The sequence below is a fragment of the Zingiber officinale genome, chromosome 6A, assembly GCF_018446385.1.
Source record: "Zingiber officinale cultivar Zhangliang chromosome 6A, Zo_v1.1, whole genome shotgun sequence".
In the NCBI taxonomy this organism is placed as follows: Eukaryota; Viridiplantae; Streptophyta; class Magnoliopsida; order Zingiberales; family Zingiberaceae; genus Zingiber; species Zingiber officinale.
Genome location: NC_055997.1, coordinates 17,867,116 through 17,887,863, shown reverse-complemented (window position 1 = coordinate 17,887,863; position 20,748 = coordinate 17,867,116). Strand labels below are relative to the sequence as shown.

General features: G+C 37.3%; 1 long non-coding RNA gene across 1 annotated transcript; it reads left to right on the top strand.

The window, feature by feature from the left end:
- The first annotated feature begins 17,866 nt into the window (after positions 1-17,866).
- LOC121995976 lies at positions 17,867-20,331 on the top strand. Its single transcript, XR_006115949.1, has 2 exons — positions 17,867-18,148; positions 20,154-20,331. It is a non-coding gene; the product is annotated as an uncharacterized LOC121995976 (long non-coding RNA).
- Positions 20,332-20,748: the final 417 nt, after the last annotated feature.

The following is a 20,748-nucleotide window of genomic DNA, read 5'->3' as shown; positions in this document are numbered from 1 at the left end:
CCGACCGCCATTCCGCCAACATCAATTCCGCACGGAGAAAAGCCGGAGAAATTCAGCGGAGCCGACTTCAAAAGATGGCAGCAGAAAATGCTGTTTTATCTAACGACGCTAAACCTTGTACGGTTTTTGCAGGAAGACCCGCCAGCCGCTACGGAAGGTAGTAAGGCTGCTTGTGATGCATGGTCACAAGGAGATTTCCTGTGCTGCAACTATATTCTCAACGCCTTGGACAACACGCTGTATAACGTGTATTGTTCATTGGAGACGGCGAAATCTTTGTGGGAATTGCTTGAGAAGAAATACAAGACCGAAAATGCCAGATTGAAGAAATTCATCGTCGACCAGTTTCTGGATTTCAAGATGGTGGACTCTAAGAGCGTCTCAGCTCAAGTCCAAGATATGTAATTAATATTGCATGATTTGGACGCCGAAGGCATGAAACTGAACGAGTCATTCGCAGTAGCTGCGGTAATTGAGAAGCTCCCTCCGTCATCGAAGGACTTCAAGAATTACCTCAAGCACAAGCAAAAGGAGATGGGGCTGGAAGACCCGATCCTGAGGCTACGAATAGAGGAGGATAATCGAAAATTATCCGACTATAGAGGAACCAAGCGGACTATTGACGAAATGTCCAACCTGGTCGAGCCAAACGCCAAAAAGCCGAAGCAGTTCAAGAAGAAGGCTCAAGCAAAGAAGTTCAAGGGCTCTTGCTACAACTGTGGAAAGTCAGGACACATGTCAAAGGACTGCAGACACCCGAAGAAGCCAACAAAGGGACCAAAAGATGCTGCAAACCACGTCGCAACCTCTCTTGAGGACTTGGATCTCACTGCGGTCGTGTTTGAATTCAATACAGTGGAGGATAACTCGAAGTAGTGGTGGATCGATACTGGAGCAACTCATCATATCTGTTCAGATAAGGTGATGTTCTCCAAGTATACTCCGATAAATGGAAGTAAGCTCTATATGGGCAATTCCACGACATCTCTGATCGTCGGACTCGGAAAAGTTGTTCTGAAGATGACGTCTGGAAAGGAGCTAACTCTGATTGATGTGCTCCATGTTCCCGACATTAGAAAGAACCTAGTTTCTGGATCGGCACTTGTTAAGGCCGGGTTTAGACTAGTGTTCCATTCCAACAACTTTGTCCTTACGAAGAATGGTGTCTTCGTAGGGAAGGGGTACTTAGAACAAAGTCTATTCAAAATGGTTGTAATGACTGTACTCCAAAAATTTGATGGTAATAAAATAATTACTTCCAGCTATGTGGTTGAGTGTTTCAATTTGTGGCATGATCGACTTGGACATGTGCATAATAATACTCTGAAACGTCTCCTCAAACTAAATTTATTACCGAATGTCAATGTTGATGAAACACACAAATGTGAAGTGTGTGTGGAAGCTAAAATGACGAAACTACCTTTTCATTCGGTGGAAAGGTCAATGACTCCTCTAGAGTTAATACATAGTGATCTATGTGACTTGAAATTTGTGCAAACTAGAGGAGGTAAAAAGTATTTCATTACTTTTATCGATGACTGCACGAGGTTCTGTTATGTCTTTCTTTTAAGAAGTAAAGACGAAGCCTTAGAGGCGTTCAGAACCTATAAAACAGAAGTTGAAAATCAACTTGACAAACGAATTAAAATAATTCGTAGCGATAGAGGTGGAGAATATGGTGCACCGTTTGATGAATTTTGTTCAGATTCTGGCATTATCCATCAAACAATGGCGTCTTACTCACCTCAATCGGATGGTGTTACTGAACGTAAAAATCGAACACTAAAAGAGATGATGAATGCCTTGTTGATAAATTCAGGCTTACCTCAAAACTTGTGGGGGGAAGCAATATTATCGGCAAATCACATTCTCAACAAAATCCCTTATAAGAAAAGTGATAAAACTCCATACGAACTATGGAAAGGGCTCAAGCCATCGTACAAATACCTGAAAGTGTGGGGGTGCTTGGCAAAGGTCGAAGTACCTAAACCAAAGCAAGTAAAGATTGGACCTAAAACGTTCGATGCGGTATTTGTCGGATATGCCCATAATAGTAGTGCATATCGTTTCCTAGTTCACAAATCAAACATTCCTGATATTCATGTGGGAACAACCTTAGAATCTTGGAATGCGATATTCTTTGAAAACGAATTCCCAAATAAGAAGGAACATGTTGAAAATGATAACAACGAAAGTTCAAACGAAAATGAAGTTACCGAACTTAGCTGTTATAAAAGGACTATTGACAATCAAAGTGAAGGGCCACGTCGTAGCAAACGGGTTAGAGCTGAGAAATCGTTCGGGCCAGATTTCATGATTTTCATGTCGGAAATGGACCCAAGAACATTAAGTGAAGCTCTCTCTAGTCCCGATGCTCTAATGTGGAAAGAAGCTGTCAATAGTGAAATCGAATCCATCATGAATAATCATACTTGGGAATTAGTAGACATTCCTTCTGGTAATAAACCATTAGGTTGTAAGTGGATACTAAAACGCAAGTATAAAGCTGATGGATCAATTGACAAGTATAAGGCCAGACTTGTAGCCAAGGGGTACAAGCAAGAGGAAGACCTTGATTACTTCGATACCTACTCACCGGTGACAAGAATTACGTCCATACGAGTGCTAATAGCCATTGCAGCACTGTATGACCTTGAAATATATCAAATGGATGTTAAGACTGCGTTCTTAAATGATGAGTTGGAAGAAGAAATTTATATGGAGCAACCCGAGGGGTTCATGGCTCCAGGAAATGAGAAAAAGGTGTGTCGACTTGTTAAGTCATTATACAGACTTAAGTAAGCGCCTAAACAATGGCACGAAAAATTTGACAAAGTAATGTTGTCAAACAAATTCAAAATAAATAAATGTGACAAATGCATTTATGTCAAAGACACACCTAAAGGTTATGTAATCGTCTGTCTATACGTAGACGACATGCTAATAATGGGCAGTAATCATGATATAATCATGACTACAAAGAAAATGTTGACCAAAAATTTCGATATGAAAGATATGGGTCAAGCAGATGTTATATTGAGAATTAAAATTCTTAGGACATCAGAAGGGATAGTTCTAACACAATCCCATTATGTAGAGTCAGTATTGAAAAGATTCAATGCGCACGATCTCTCTACAGTAAAAACACCTATGGATCTAAGTCAACACTTAGCGAAAAACCATGGTAAGACCTTATCGTAGTTGGAATATTCTCGGATAATAGGCAATTTGATGTATCTCACAAACTGCACACGTCCGAATATTTGTCTGTACGGTCAACAAGCTGAGTCGTTTTACGAGTAATCCAAACGACACCCATTGGAAAGCATTGATGCGAGTTCTTAGATATTTGAAATATACTATGAACTATGGATTACATTATGGAAAATATCCCGCTGTGCTGGAGGGATATTGTGATGCTAATTGGATATCAGATACAAAAGACTCCAAATCCACTAGTGGATATGTTTTCACGATCGGTGGGGGAGTAGTATCTTGGAAATCCACTAAGCAGACGTGCATTGCTCGGTCAACTATGGAATCCGAGTTTATAGCACTAGACAAAACAGCTGAGGAAGCTGAATGACTGCGGAATTTCTTGGAAGATATTCCGAGATGGACGAAACCTATGCCTGCTGTACTGATTCACTGTGATAGTCAATCAGCAATTGGAAGGGTATAGAGTAATATGTACAATGGGAAGTCACGACATATACGTCGTAGACATAATACCATTAGGCAGTTGATCTCGAATGGAGTGATTGCAATCGACTATGTTAAGTCCAAAGATAATTTGGCAGATCCTCTTACGAAAGGGTTGAGTCGAGATCAAGTATACTGCTCGTCAAGAGGAAGGAGATTAAAAATCTACAATTAAAAAATGACTGTAGCGGTAACCCAACCTTGTTGACTGGAGATCCCAAGATCTTGGTTCAATGGGACAACGAAGTTACAGAAGTTGTATTACAACACATGAGATATTTTATCTCTATCCCAATCCTAGGATGAATTTGTGTTGTCCTACCTCATGTAGTGAGGTTAAGCTTATGCTTTTAGTGACTTCTATACCTTATAAGGTGGAGTATAGTAGGATACTCCTAATATGAGTGTGAAGACAGGCCGCTTCAATGAAACACTCATGAATCCAAGATGGTGTCCATGGCCGAAACGGAACCAACCATGAGAACCTAAAGTAGGTGAGATAGGTCTCTGTGTGGGTGTTATTGTCTTAGTATACATCAACAACTGAGCAGTTCAAGACATCACGTTCACTACGCAGCCTAGTATACTCGATAGCATCCACTACGGAAGGTTCAAAGCCACAAACTACCTCTCCTGATGCAGTGACTTATCGATTAGACTCTTGTAAAGTGTCAGCATGCATACACACATTGCATTAATTTCCATTCATGTGGGGGATTGTTGGATATTGGAGCCTTAATAGACCAATACGGTTTTGTGGAAAAATCAGAATGCCATCAATAGATAAAAGTTGTAATTGACTTCAAAATTGAAATATATGTTTCGCATAGATAAATTTAGACTATTAATTTGCTCAAAATCGATTAAAGGTGAATGAGAAATTAATTGTTTAAAGTCGGCTCAAATAAACATTAATTATTCATTAATGATATATATAAGGAAATGCATGGGAGAATAGTCCCACATCGGAAATTTTCGATGTGCATTCTTTGCTTATTAATGATGCTGTGTTAATGGAGTTAACTCAGAAAAAAAAGACCAGGTGCTCTCTTCTCAGGGGCGAGCCCCGCCACCCGCCACATGCGCACGTGTGCAATGGGCACTTTGTAGGTGCACTTTGGGACGTATCAGGCTCGTATCTGACATGGCAATATGCCTATGTGGCATCCACGTGGGCAAGAAGAGATGACTGGACTGTTGATTGGGCAAACGGATGACAACCGTTGATCAAAGATATGTGATGCGATCTAGAGCGTTGGATCGCGAAGAGTCACGATCTGACCGCTTGGGATGAGACTTGATCTGAAGTGTCATTGGCATCCAAGTGGGCAAGAAGAGATAACTGGACTGTTGATTGGGCAAACGGATGACAACCGTTGATCAAAGATGTGTGATGCGATCTAGAGCGTTGGATCGCGAAGAGTCACGATATGACCGCTTGGGATGAGACTTGATCTGAAGCGTCAGATCGAATGGATCAATAGATCCAGATCCGATGGCTGATGACAATAGGCGAGATCTGAGGGTCACAACTCTTCAGATATGATGGATGAGATTAAAATGGGATATGTGAAGGGTTATAACTCTTCAGAATGGACGATCCAGATCGATCCAACCCAAAGAGCACATCCTCTCACCCAAAAAGGCATTCAACCTCTTCATTTGGTATAAATAGAACCCTCCAGATGCTAGAAAGATCAATCGAATTCATCTATTCTACTATCTCTTGAGCATTCATTTATCTTGTGCATTTAAGAGTCCAAAAAGTCTATGAGAAGGTTCGCTGGTCTCGGAATTCGGAGTGCTACGATTCTGAGACGTTCGTATCAGTTTGCGCACTCCGGGAGATACCGGATCCAACATATACTATACTCATAATTGTTTGGTAGAGTGTTGAAATAGAGTTAAAATACAGACAAAATAACTAATGACTCTTCTAAAATATTATTATTGAGTCAAATTTCTATATGCTATGCCTTGTGACACACAGTTGTAATATCCAAGTAGTTTTGACACAAGGCTTTAGTTTAATTGACATTTTTATGAGTATTACTATTCAATTGTAACATTTTTATTTTAAAAAATATCCTTAAAAGGACTAAGTTGAAATTTATAAAAAACAAATGGTCAAACGAACAGGGTTCTATCAAGCTGCGCCTATATAAGGCGAACTGCGCCTCTGCCGTTCTGTCAAGGCGGAGAGAAAGAGAGAGAACCAAGCATAAGGTGCGAAATCAAAATGGGTTTTTCTTTTTCTTTTTATTTTTTTTTTCGGTTCTTATCCTATCGTTTTACTATCGATCCTTCGGCGCTGTGTTTCATAAGGGATTATGATCTCTTCGTAGGATATTTTTGTTGTGATGATTGCTGAGAAATAGAGTTTGTTGAGCCCCATCTGATTCTATTTGCAAGTCTTATTTCAGGTTCATATTCTTTGATTTTGAAATGGTAAAATCTAAAATTAACATTGACCCTTTCGTCGCCTTGTTATTAGTTTTATATTAGTAGATCTTGATGCCAATTGAGAATGATATTGATGTATACTTAACTCATGTGAAAGTGCAATATGAGCTTTTAAATTTTAAGGGATTCAGAATCAAACTATTTATCATCACGCGTATAAAATTTGAAAGTCTACGTTTGTTACGAGTGAAATTATAATCGTTAAATTTTAACCCCAAACTCCGCCATTTAAATCAATTTTTTTTATTGATTTTAGTTTTTTTTAAAATTTATTTATAGATATTTAGGATAATTTTTATATTTCTGATATTTATTATAGAGGATTTGTCTCGATACAAGTCCTGATTTAAGTTAAGATCGTTCAATGGCGTTGGCAATATGTGGAACTAGAAAAGTATTATATCTCTCTAAATAATGGAATAAAATATATAACTAGAGTTTTGTTGCATATAGCCATTGCAGTTGATACAGGAGGTAATCAGAATATATCATGTGATTAAAGAGAAGTCAATAGTCTTTACTGAGACAGTGGTCAAAATCAACAGAAGGTCCAGACCACCCTTGGGTCTAGATCATTCTCGACTCCATGCTGTTCTCGATGCTTCATACTATTCTCGACTCTACACCACTCTTGCTCCATGACCCCCCGACTCCATGTTGTTCCCGACTCTGCATCCACTTCGACTCTGTGGCGCTCCTGGCTTCGGGCAGGCTCCACATATGTACCGTTACTCACCAGTGGCTTGTTTATCGGCGGTCTCATGATCAAATTTGCATTGTATATTGGAACATTGAGTTAAAACATGAACTAAGATATTAAGATAAATGGCACAAGAAGACCTAATGTCATAGGCATGACAACGAAAGATTTCAACAAGTTGGTCGCTACAACGGTGTAGGCGGTGTTGAAAGGATATCCCCAACAATCAATACTGGTCATACCCAACTCTCATATAGAGGGACCACACCGATCAACTAAAGCGCCATAAGCGCCTCATCAAAGGTTGACTCGACTGATCGGAATGCCTCAAGAAACAATCCCCACTCTAATCAATACATTGGTTGTATGAGAATTATCCTTGATATCTTTAGGAGAAACCCCCCATCGGGACCTTTTAAAGGGAAAAACTCTCGCATCTGGTGAAGCAAAGGTCCATTGAGGTCCTTCATTCTCAAGAAGTATCCTTCAAAACAAAGTACTACGTCATTTTCAAGCGTTGTAAATTGGGGAATACAAGAAAACAACCAACATCGAGGACCACATATGTAATTTTGAGAATGCCCCCTATTATAATTTTACAGATAACATTAAGTGTCGAGTTTTCTTGACAACTCTCTTAGGCTCTATGCAAAGGTGGTTCTATCATCTTCTCACTTCCTTTATTCGAACCTTTGAAGAGCTAAAAATTATATTCATGCAACACTTTACCACTAGCCAGAGATATTAAAAAACTCTGCACAACCTATTCGCCCTTAAGTAAAAGTCCAAAGAACCTTTGAATGAATATTTGTAATGGTTTAATTGGGTAGTCATGTATGCTCCCTTGGTTAACCAGGAGGTGCATGTCAGTGCCTTCTAAAAACGCCTGATAGATAGTGATTGCTTTAGATCCCTAGTAAAGAAGCTCCCAGTCGATTATGACGGTTTGCAGACCTGAACACTCAAATATTGTTCAGGTGGAAGAAGCCCAATCCATAAAGAGAAAGGAAGTTCTTGTTGAATTAAGATGCACATAAGAGGGGGGAGGTGAATCACGTGACTTAAAAAAAACTTTTCTTTTGGATTTTAAAACTTAAGTACGCAACAGAAAATTAAATATGAAAATAGAAAAAGATATGGTCGATTTTACTTGGTTCGGAGTCTTCGGTGACTACTACTCCAAGACCCAGGTCTTGCGGATCTATCGATAGGTAATCCACTAATAGTCTCTTTTGGAACCGTCAAAAGAGGGAATCGAATATAGAATATATGAAAGGAAAGTGTAACGCCCCTACACTTTTCTTTGAAGCAATAGCAAAGGAAATGACTATAAATAAAGGTTACCCAACACTTGTAATTTCTAGGATTGAGCTCGATGTTGGGTGAAGCAACTTCTCAGTAGAGTAGCAGAGTGTTGGAGTGTAGACGGAGCAGTAGGAATGACGAAAGATCGCTAATTTTTATTCTCCCTTCTTGCCGCTCGAATCAGCCTTTTGTAGGTTGTTAGAGGCGCCTCCAATGACCATGGAGGAGCCTTCAACCCCAAGACTTATCCCCGAAAAAGCTACTTCTTATCCACAACGAAGCAACGTTCTCATCCGATTTATGGCGCCTTTAGCCCAGGCGCGAAGGTGCCTTCCTTTAGCTCTAAGGCGCCTTCAGTCCATGCACGAGGGTACCTCCAACCAGATCGGAGGCACTTTCACCACTATTCATCCAAGATGAATTTGTATCATTCAATCCTACAAGTCCATGTTAGCTTAAAACAAATAGTAACCTATAAAATAGAGTTAGCACAATAAACCTAGTATTAATTAGATTCGATCTTCCAGATCAAGATCTAGTCAGGGTCTCAATTTAGATTTTTGAAATGGATCTAAATTGGACCGACGCCTATTGTCCCCCTAACCAGGATGCATTCTTACTTAGTCACTCTCCTCTAGTGACTTACCTTCACTTACCTACCAAACATCTGGTCATTCAGACTTATTTGGACTTTCTCTAGTTTTGCTTAGTATCTAACCAAGCTGATATACTAAGATTTTCCTGCAACACTGAGTTAGCATAATAGATAAAATACTAAAGTAAAATAATGTTAACATATTTCAGGATTCACTGGTCTGGTCAACTACGAAACTAATCGGTCACATATAACCTAGGGTTACCTCTCCCTAGGGTTTCCTAGCTTCACTCACTAAGACTTCTTTTGTTTGGCTTCACTCACCAAGACTTCCACCACCTAGCTTCACTCACTAGGGCCCAACTTCACTCACTAAGATTTCCATTACCTAACTTCACTCACTAGGATCTGGTTTCACTCACTAGGGTCTAGTTTCACTCACTAAGACTTCCACCACCTAGTTTCACTTACTAAGGCCCGACTTCACTCACTCAGACTTTCACTACCTAGCTTTACTCACTAGGACTTCTACTACCTAGTTTCACTCACTATAACTTGACTTCACTCACCAGGACTTCTCCTTGCCTAACCTCCAATTAGGGCTAATCACTCAGTAGACTTCTCATCTACCTATCCTTCGGTTAAGACTTACCCTTACTAGTCCTCTAGTCCCGACTAGACTTCTCTCTTCCAAACATCAAGTCCTGTTTGGATCAATCCTTAGTCAAACTGACCAAACTTAGGTACAATGTCAAACATCAAAATCCTAGAGGTCGATTGCACCAACAGTTTTGACTTGGTTTCTGTCGCTATTCAGTTGGATCGTAAAGCTCCCTCTTCCTTTATGGAATCAAGAATTCACAAATCATAGAGGCGAAAAAGTGGTGTAAACGGTAGAAATTGCTCTGGTCTTTGTGTCTGAGTCGGGTCGAGAACCTCCTGATGCAAATTGTTATTATACCTATCATCAATCTGATACCCATATTACTCAAGATTGCCAACAGTGTGCAAGGTGGCCAACCTATTGGTGCAGGAAGTACCAGATAATCGAACCTAAGTTTTGATTATTGAAAATGGTTCAAAGTTAAGGATTTTTATTATCTAACAACTTGAAATGAGTGTATAGGAAAGTCCTAAGTAATCGTAGGCAAAGGAAAGTCCTAATTGAGGTTAGGCAGGTGGAAAGTCTTAGCTGCAATTAAGTAGGTGGAAAGTCCTAGTTGTATTTAGGCAACGAAGTCTTGGTCCGAAGGATTGGGCAAAGTATTGGCGGATCAAGGACGTTAGGTGAAATCCTAGGGTCGAGGATGCTAGGTGAAAGACCTGGGGGTTGCAGACACCATGCAGAAGACTGGACAGGAGGGGATCGGATGTCTAGCATGAAGTCCTGATATCTCAGATGCTGAACAAAAGTCCAGACGGTCTGGAGGACTGGTCTGGCAAAAGGTAGATTCTCTTAAGAGGAGTAGTAAGGATGCATTCCCTATTGAGGAAATAGTAGGCGTTGGTTTGACCTAAGGTTTCCAGAAAATCTGAAAGTCAGAATCGGATAGTCTAGAGTGAAGGCGCTGGAATTCCATTCTGTTTCAATTTTCCCGTACAAAAATTGTACAAGAACACAACTTTTCCTAGCAACCCGCATGTTCGATCAAACATGTGCTTGATCAATCAAGCAAGTTCTTGAATAATAAAAGCACACCTTGATCGAAGTACAAGATCGCTGGCCTCTTGTGTTGGTATTCAAGATCGATACAAAGAAAATAAAACTAATTACGCAGCGGAATTAAAGAACTAGTTGTACTTTTCTTCGTAGCTAAAGACCTCTTGATCTTCTGCTATATTCCTCTCTTCTTCTTGGACGTCGTGTGGGCGACGATCTACCAAGACAAAACCACCCTCCTTCTCTTCTCAATTTCCAAACCGCTGGCTACAAAAGGAGGTTGTAGGATTGGGCACCTTCTTTTCTTCTTCCTTCTCCTCTTCTTCCTCTTCTTCAAGATGTCGACCACCAAGGTGGGGGGGGGGGGGGGAGCCGACCCTAGTTGTGGAGGAGGAGGGGCATCGACCACAAGGAAGAGATGTGGCCGACCCTAGGTGGAGATGTGGGGCACCGCCCACAAGGAGGAGAAGAGAGAAAATTAGGTTTTAGGGGGCACCCCCTACTCCTTTTATAGACTTGCCGTCGGTTACAAAGAAAGAAAAAATAATAGAATTCTGTTAAGAAAAAATCTCTCTTTCTATAACCTTGTTAAACCAAACCAAGTTTAAACCAAAGCAAGTTTAAACCAAACCAAGTTAAGTTAAACCAAACCAAGTTAAATTAAACCAAACCAAGTTAAGTTAAATCAAACCAAGTTAAGTTATGGATGGGTGGATGCGAAGATTTATATAGAGGCTACAACAGGGACCTAGAGGAGGAATTGGTTTAGGCCTCCTGATGGGCTTGGGCTTCCTATGTTCGGCCCGAACACCCAACTCAAGTTCATCAATAATAACCCATACCACTAAACGGTTATTATTGAACTACCGCACCAATCCCATATTATAATATGAGCTTCTTCTTATCATGAGTGCGCTAATCTCCCAGTGTTTAAGATATCGTATGTCCGTTAATTAATTGAGTTACTGACAACCCAATTAATTAACATCTGATTCCAAGAGTAGTACCACTCAACTTTATTATCATGTCGGACTAAGTCCACCTGCAGGGTTTGTATACATGCTTGTTATTATATAGAGATTAAGAGGACGCACATCCATAATAACAGAGGTTCTATTCTTTTATGTAGTCAGTATAAATCGAACAACCTCAAATGGTTCTGCTTAATACATACATAGTGTACTAGTGTAATTCTATAGTCAAGACAGACAAATACCAAATTACACTACAATCATTCTAATGGTTTGTCCCAATCCATCTTGTTTGTGAGCTACTATTTATAATTTATAAAGAACGGATAACATGTTCTTCTGTGGGGCACCACACACCATGTTATCTATAATATAAATTAAATGGACAACTGCATTGACATATATATAAATATAAAATGCAAACATTTGACCAAAATGATTCTCATTTCAAAATATTTCAAAACAGATGTTCATACAAAAGCTAAGCTTATAGTATACATTCCAACATAGAGACTGTCAAAATACCTTATCTACCTATTATTATAACTCTGTCTTGCAGGAAACTAATATTTTGTAGGTTAAGGTTTTTTCCTTGATCGATCAATTAAATGTTCGGATCGGTCGACGGAACCCCAGAGATCATATTAGCTCACGGTGAAGTTTTGACCAAGGGATCGATCGATCAAACCTCGGGTTCAATTAACCAAACAGTGGATAAGAAGCGGGCTGATTAGATCAAATTGATCAGACCAGATAAGTCAGGGAGTATTGAAGGATCAGTCGACCGAACGACTAGATCCGTCGACTGAACGAAGGCTTTTATCCAAAGCGATAGTATCTAGACGGGAAGCCGAGCTGATTCAAGAAGGATTAGTCAACCAATCAAGGGGATCGGTCGACCGATCAATGTTGAGTCAAACAGTGATCCCGAGATCAGTGGATCGGATCAGGCTCAACTCGTCTATAAAAAGGGTTCGACCAGCAGCTTTGAAAAAATATAATTCAAAACAATTTCCGCTCTTGTGCGCTGCTCCGGAATGATTCACCAATGCCCAAACGTTGCTCTGACAATTGATGAACAACTTCTAATTCTCTTGTTGTCGATAACTAAATTCTTATAGCTGTTGTACTTCAAATTGTAATCTTGTTTGAGCTATTAGTGATTGCCCAACGAAAGTGATCAATTATTATGGGCCTTGGAGTATGAGTCGTCAAACGCTCCAAACTAAGTAAAATTAAAAGTGTCAGCATTGATTTTATTTTCTTTATTTATTCCGCTATGTTTTACTTTGATTATTTTTCAAAACGAACGTGAAAAGCCATGAGCACTACTCACCCCCTTTGCACTTTCAATTCTACAATTGGAATCAGAGCGGGGCCGCTTCGAATATGTGAAACTACTATTCAAGTAATTTTTTTTGGGTAGTGTTTTTAATTTTTCGGAGTCGATCGGAATTAGTATAATCACCCCTTCCGATTAATTTCTTTCTCAAGTTTTTTTTATTTCTCGAAGTTGGTGTAACACCACTCAAGTTCTTTTATTTTTTCATAAGTTTTTTATTCTGCGCTGTTAATCCAAGACCAAGTCTTGGGACAAGTCTCCTTGTTTTATTATGCAAGTTTTGTTTTTCAAATGACATACTAAGAAGGCTATAGCACCACACGCCCACCACTATTCTCCAGCGAAAATTATGGCTACTAGAAGAGTCGAATGGAGTATCACCTTAAAACATAAATCGAAATATGGATTATCATCTAAACCGGCTTCTCACTTCCACTTGATGACACTGGAAAATCAGTATCATGAGAAAACTAGGACCAAAGCGTAATAAAGAAAATCGAAGCTGATGCAAAGGCAACTCAGACCCTCCAATATGACTTAACCAAAGAAGAGTTGAACAGGGTCGGCCCGTTTAATAGCACCAAGGAGTTATGGAAAAAGCTAATCGAGCTACACGAGGGTACCTCTGAGACAAACGTAAGCAAAAGAGATTTAATTTTAAACAAACTATACAACATTAAAATGTAGGATGATGAGTCAGTGAGTAAACTGCACGCACGCATCCAAGATCTTCTCAACGGTCTCCACGCAATTGGTTAGAAAGTCGAAAATCATGACGTTATAAGGTATTCCCTTAACGCTTTTCCAATGAACACTTTGTGGGCATCCATGGTGGATGCATGCTTACAAAGTTTCTAAGGATATCTCTTTAATTAGGTTAGATGAATTATTTTCTAAGTTTGGACTTCACAAACATACTAATGCACTCCTGGTCGAGAAAGGTATTGCGTTGGTTGCAGGTACAAGCAAGACAAAGAAGTCGAGGAAGAAGTACCAAATTCAACACGAGTTTGAAGGTGAATCTGACTCGAAAGAAGATGATGAAATAACCGCCGAACTCGTGAACCTAGTTCAAAAACTATACAAGAAGAAGATGGGATTCACCAAAAGAGAGATTAAGAAGGTGATCCAGTCAAACATAAAAGTCAAGTCTGAAGTCACCTATTATGATTGCAACAAGAAGGGGCATATCAAGCTAGAATGTCCAAACCAGAAGTAAAGAAGAAGGAAGACTTTAAAAGCAACGTGGTCCGAATCCTCTGAAGACTCTGATGAAGAACACGAGCAAGAGAGCTTCCTTGCTCTACCGGTACAAGCTTACGTTGCCAAAACTGAGTCCGAGCCTGGAACTAGAGCTGAATCAGAGTCGAGTCCGAGCGAAGCCACATATTCATATCCATTTCTGAAAGGTCAAATGATAATGTAAGTTCTCCTCAAGTAGTTAAATTATAAAATTTAATTTCATACTTATTAAGAAATTAGCTAAGTCCAATATCCAGGTGAAGACACTCTGAAAGGAGATTGAATCCCTTAAGGAGGAGACTAATCCAAGTCCTTTGATTGAGCCAGTTCAAAGTGGAAATTCAACCCAAGTCTAAAAACTTGAGGAAGAAAATTTCAATTTGAAAACTCAAGTCAAAGGACTTAAGGACACGTTGGAATAATTCACCTTGGGTTCTAAGAATCTTGATCTGATTCTTACAAAACAAAGGGTCGTATACAACCAAACCAGACTTGGGTACAAGGCTAAATATCGATTCAAATCTTACTTGTCTTTAGTGAATCAATCAAATAAAAAAGTAGTCCAAGCATGGGTCCCCAAGTCTAACCTGATTAATCAAGTTTGTCTCAATCAATATTAGATCCCCAATGATCAAATCCATTACCTTGATAGATCTTATCGAGGCTATGATCCAGGAGGAGCTAATAAAAAGACTATTTTTGTTATTAAATAGACTTGTTTAATGTTTAATTTATTGCTTTTATTATTCATGCTTAGATTAGGATAGATAAGGACTTAGGCTTAATCGATACTTATTTAGTTAGACCAAGGATTCTCAGAAAGAAAATTAAATATTTAATTTCTTTAAAAGGATTTGTCTAGAAGTGATTGTTGCTCCAATATCTAAAAAGACCTAGTGCCTCGCCATAGCTTGGAAGCCAATTATTGAAATGGATGTTTAATGACTCACTGTTAAACATTAGTCTAACTCAAATGTAAATCAATTCTTAGATTTTAATCTAAATTAAAGATAAAATTAACTATCTCACAGAAGATTCCCTGATTAATAATCTAGAAAAGGGTGAGATGGACTTAGGTTTAAAATAAAAGTTAGTTAACTAAACTTTAATCAATTAAACCTAAGTCAATTAATCTAATTAAACTTAAACCTAATTCAATTAAATCTAATTAAACTTAAATAAATTAAATCTAATTAAATTTAAATCAATTAATCTAATTAAACCAAATCTAATTGAACCTAATTCAATTAATCAATTAAATCTAATTCAATTAATCTCTTTAAATCAAATCGAACGTAATTAAAACTTAAACCTAATCAAACTTAATCTTTAAATTAAATTAAACTTAATTAAAACATAAACCTAATCAAACTTAATCTTTAAATCATCAAAAACTATAATTATTAATAAATTTTAAAAACTTAATTTTATTAATAAATTTTGAAAACTTAATTATTTGTTAAAAACTTAATTATTTTTCAATTCTTAATTAAATATATTTTTAAAAAATTTAAATATTCTAAAACTTAAACTTAAATATTTTTAAAATTCAAACATAAATAGTTTTTAAAAATACAAACTTAAATATTTTCAAAATTCAAACTTAAATATTTTAGAAATTCAAACTTAAATATTTTTAAAATTCAAATTTAAATATTTTTTTAAAATTTAAACTTAAATATTTTAGAAATTTAAACTTAAACATTTTATTCAAACTAAAATTTTTGAAATTCAAACTTAAATATTATGATATTCAAACTTAAAAAAATTTAAACTTAAATATTTTTCTTCAACTTAAAATCAACTTCAAAATTAAGATTAACTTAATCTCACACAAACTTATAAGCTTAACATACTTGATAAATTAGAAAGAGTGGGATAGAAAATCAAGAAAATAGATGATTACTTTTATGTTTTTAAACTTATATTTTTTTAATGCTTGGACTCTAGGGTCATAGTCATCAATCAAGGCATTAATTAAATTACTTAAGCCCACTATCCCCTACAACCTAAACAAATTACTTAAATTGTTTAAGGAGGAGAGAAATATTTTTAAAAATGAAATATTTTCAAAAGTTAAGTTTTTTTAAAGAAGGTTTATAAGTTAAGATCTTTCAAAATAAATTACTTCTTCAGAATTTTAAAGAAATCCTTTTCGAAGCTAGGTATTTAGTTATTTTTAAAAAAAATTCTTTTAAAGTTATGTATTACAAGGATTTTTTTTTTAAACTAAGAAATCATTTTTAAAGTTAAGTATTTTTCAAAGATGTTTTTTTAAAAAAATAGTATTTAGCTAAAGCTTTTTTAATGAATTTATTTTTAAATATTTGGTTAAATGTTTAACAAGGAAACTTTTTTTAAAGCTAAATATTTTTTTTTAAGAAAATTTATTTTTAAAGCTAAGTACTTAGCTAAAGTTTTTTTTTAAAATGAAATTCTTTTTAAATACTTGGCTAAATGTTTAGCAAGGATTTCTTTTTAAAAATCTAAGTATTTTTTAAAGATTCTTTTTTTTTAAAGCTAAGTATTTAGATAAAGTTTGTTTTAATGAAATTCTTTTTAAATACTTGGCTAAATGTTTAGCAAGATTTTTTTTTTAAAGTTAAGTTTTTTAAAAAGAAAATAAAAATGATGATTTCAAGGGGAGCTTAAAGTTAAAAAAAAAATTTAAATTTAGTTTTTTAAAAATTAAGTACTATTTTTTACAAGTTACACAATTTTCTGCCTACTTATTATTCTTTTTTATTCATATCAAAAGGAGAGAGAAAAGTTAAAAGTTAAGTAAAATATAACTTAATAAAAAAAATCAAAAGATTGAGGATTAAATTAAGGGGAGTATCTTTAATCTTTATTGTCAAATAATTTTATTTATTCTCAAATTCTTTATTTTTTATTTATGTTACATTATTTCTTGTTATGCTTTATTTAATTTTAAATTAGTTTGTCATAATTAAAAAAGGAGAGATTGTTGGTGTAGGAAGCCCTAGATGATCGAACCTAAGTTTTGATGGAAAAGGGTTCAAAGTCAAAGATTCTTGTTGTCTAACAAGTTGAATTAAGTGTGCGAAAAAGTCCTAAGTGATCTTAGGCAAAGAAAAGTCCTAGTTGAGGCTAAGCAGGTGGAAAGTCTTAGCTACGGTTAGGCAGGTGGAAAGTCCTAGTTGTGATTAGACAATGAAGTCCTGGTCCGGGGGACTAAGTAAAGTCTTGACAGGTCGAGAACAGGAGAAATCCTAGGGTCGAGAACGCTAGGTGAAAGACCTAGGGGTCGCAAACATCAGGCCAAAAACTGTACGAGTCAAGGATCGGACGTCCAGCATGAAGTCCTGATGTCTCGGATGCTGAGCAAAAGTCCAGATAGTCTAGAGGACTGACCTGGCAAAAGGTAAATTCTCCTGAGAGGAGTAGGTGAGTATGTGTTGTAAGATACAGTAAATTAAATAATAAGTGTTATTGAAGAAATAACCTTATTCAATTTTTTAAGAATTTTTAGAAATTTTTCTAGATTTTAACGGAGACCATATGACACATTTTAAAGGGATAGATTTATTGGTGGCAAAAAGGCGAATACGTTCGCCCCCAGCGCCCCCGCCAACCAACACGGAGGAGGTAAATCACGGGCGGCTACTAGCCTTTGGAATAGTGACTAGCACATAAGGGAGACATTTATCTCGTTTTTATCGAGATTCGAACCCCAGACCTTATTGGTTGCAACACCTCATGTGCTAGCCATTTTAAAGGGATAGATTTATTGAACTTAGGAAAGTCTCTTTGAGAAATAATTAAGTGGAAGTTGATTGAGGAATTAAATTAGCATTAATTTGAATTAACTTAATTAATTAACCTAGGTTTTTATACATCATTTCCCCTCTTCATTGCCGATCTCTCCCTCTCCTTCCCCTCCACCAAACGCCGACTCTTTCTCCTTCTCTTCGCCTCTTTGCGCCACCACTCAATGCAGCAGATCGGCGCCATCGGACCGCCAACCGTCAGTCTCCCTAGTCCTTCCTATGTCTCCGAGTTCTTATCCTCTGCTGCCGACTATCGAGCCATGCTTACTCCAGCCAATCTCTGCCCTAGTGCCTGCATCGCCTTATCCTCTGCCTAGGCTCACCACCACAGCAGCATCCCAAGTCCCTCTAAGAGAGATATTGGATATGGTTCGACAGTAAGTCATTCTTAGTGTTATATTTGCATGGATTTGATTGCATACTCTATTTGGGATGCTGTGTTTGGTTGTGTGACCGATCATTATAGCTTCGGCGAGGATTAGACCATGGGGGGCTATTCACGATCACCAGATCTTCTACTCTAGCCATATTTCAGTATCTAGGACCAATGTTGGACCTCACCTCCTGGTTAGATGTGAAGCTTCTAGCCAAAATTCCTCAAACATCATTATTTCGGTCAACAACACTGTTTCGACCATATTCGAGGATCGATTGAGGTGAGTTTTTGTTCAATTTTGAGATTGTTGCAGAGTTGATTAGTAGGGTATTCTAATTTGCTGAAGAGGAGGGGATGTATAAGGAATCAGAATTTGTTTTGTAGAATGGAAACCTTCTTTCTGTATTGTTTTGGTTATTTAGCTGTTGATGGTGATTTGTGGATTTGAGTAAGTTGTGGAGGTAATTTTGTATATGAACTAGAGTTGATTCTAGTTGTGGACTGGTTAGAGTGTCCTAATACTATTTAGTTGTGATCTGTTTCTTGAGTGGATTTTGGTTTATGATTTATTATTATATGGATTGATTGTTATTGAGATGAATGTTTTTGGTTGAATGGAGGATTGATTCATTACTAGAAATGGGTGAGTTTTGGATTGATTGTGGGTTGGATTAATTGAGGTGGATGAATTATGTAGGATTGATTCATGATGTTTAGTAGATGGTATAATAGATTGTAGAAATTGATTAAGTTGTATTTGATGGATTAACAGATTGTAGATAATGATTGGAAAGATTAAAGGATTCATGGATGATTCGATTAGGGTTTTTTCTAATTAATTTGGGTTGAGATTTAGCTAGTTGTTGCATATGCAATTAGTTAAATTATACATCATGTAATTTACAGGACTTTGATTCGAGACGAGCGTCTCAACGTGGGATTGTTTAGCACGATAAATATATAAAGGCGGGTACTTCTTACCTTGATTCTATAGTACTTTGACCTTAGTGCATGAGCTATATTTGAATAGTTGATATATTTACCTTGACTCCATTCGTATTTTTCCTGAGCTTGATATTTATCCACTCGATCTTTGAAATAATTAATTTGATGTCTATATAGTCTCTCGTTGTCATCTATGATACTGAGAAGATACTAGATACCATATTTACTTTGATTGATGTTTATTTATATACCTTATTGAGCATGCTGGTTTCCTGTAGCATATCTGATTTTTGTTTATATATATATGATGACTGTTGCATCTTGCATATCATATCATTGCACATGTCAATGACAAATTCTCTCTTGTGGTCGAGAGAGTCATTGACCAGAGGCACATGCTCGACTACTCATGGATATTGGTAGCTGGAGCAGATACCGCTTGTCCTGTCATGCTCGCACTCGGTCACTCATGGGTAGTGATAGTTAGAGATGTGAGCAGCAAGAACCCCATTGTTATGTAGCTAGTTAGCTACTCAGCACCTGTCCACTCGGCTACTCGAGAGTAGTGGTAGCTGGAGTGTATACAGTTGTCATTATCCCGACCTCTCAACCATACAGGGGTTGTGGTGCAGAGGGGTGGGCGGGAGTGACCATCCATTCATGCTTTACTATTATTATACCTGCTCATGCTGTTAATTGCTTACTTATGCAGTTGTTTTTATTACATTCATGTGATATATTTACATAAGTTGAGTTATATACCTGTTGCATATGCTTAGACACTGGCTTACTTGTTAGTAGTATGTATATACCTCACATGTTATCCTTGTAGTTATGAGCAGTACTGTAGCAGATCTTTACTACTCCTGAACTTCTATTACTAGCCTAGGATATGATTTTAGGTATGGACATTTATTATGATATCACTGTGGTATCTGTTATTTTTCCTATAAGACTGTATACCTTCTATCTCTAGTTCTTTATTATGTTCATGCACTATTTGTCTATTACCCGCTAAGTCCCAATACTCACCACCCCATAAACTAGTTTTCTTTCGCCAGGTAGCAGGTAAAAGATTTATAGAGTCGCCTGGAGATCTTGTCGGCCAGTCATATGTCACATCGAGTAACTTCTATCATTATTGCTTCCACTCGCATTATTGGTTTTGTATTTGTATTTTTATTATGTACCTTCTATAGGGATTTTTGGACTTGTGGCGTCATATATTTCGGTTATGTACTTGTTGTGTCAAGTGGGGCCGACTCGCAGTTAGTTGTATTATTTATATGTTTTGCTTATGTCTTCCTCTGTGTTTTTAGTACAACCATGTGGGCTGCTTAATATGTACAACTTCATGGTAATGTTCTTTTTGTTCTAACCGTGTGGGCTATGTATATAACTGTGTGGTTGTGTATGTTCCATCCGTGTGGGCTGTTGATAGCTTGTGAGTAGTCTTGTGGTAATGTATATTGGTTTCATTTGTCACTGCTACAGGAGAGATGTTGTCCGATTTTTGTCAGACAACTTTACCCATGGGGCGTGACATGTGTTCCTTGTTGAGGGAACAGTAGGCGTCGATTCGACCTAGGGTTTCTGAGAAATTTGAAAGTCAGAACTACATAGTTCAGAGACTGCCAAAATACCTCATTTGCCTAT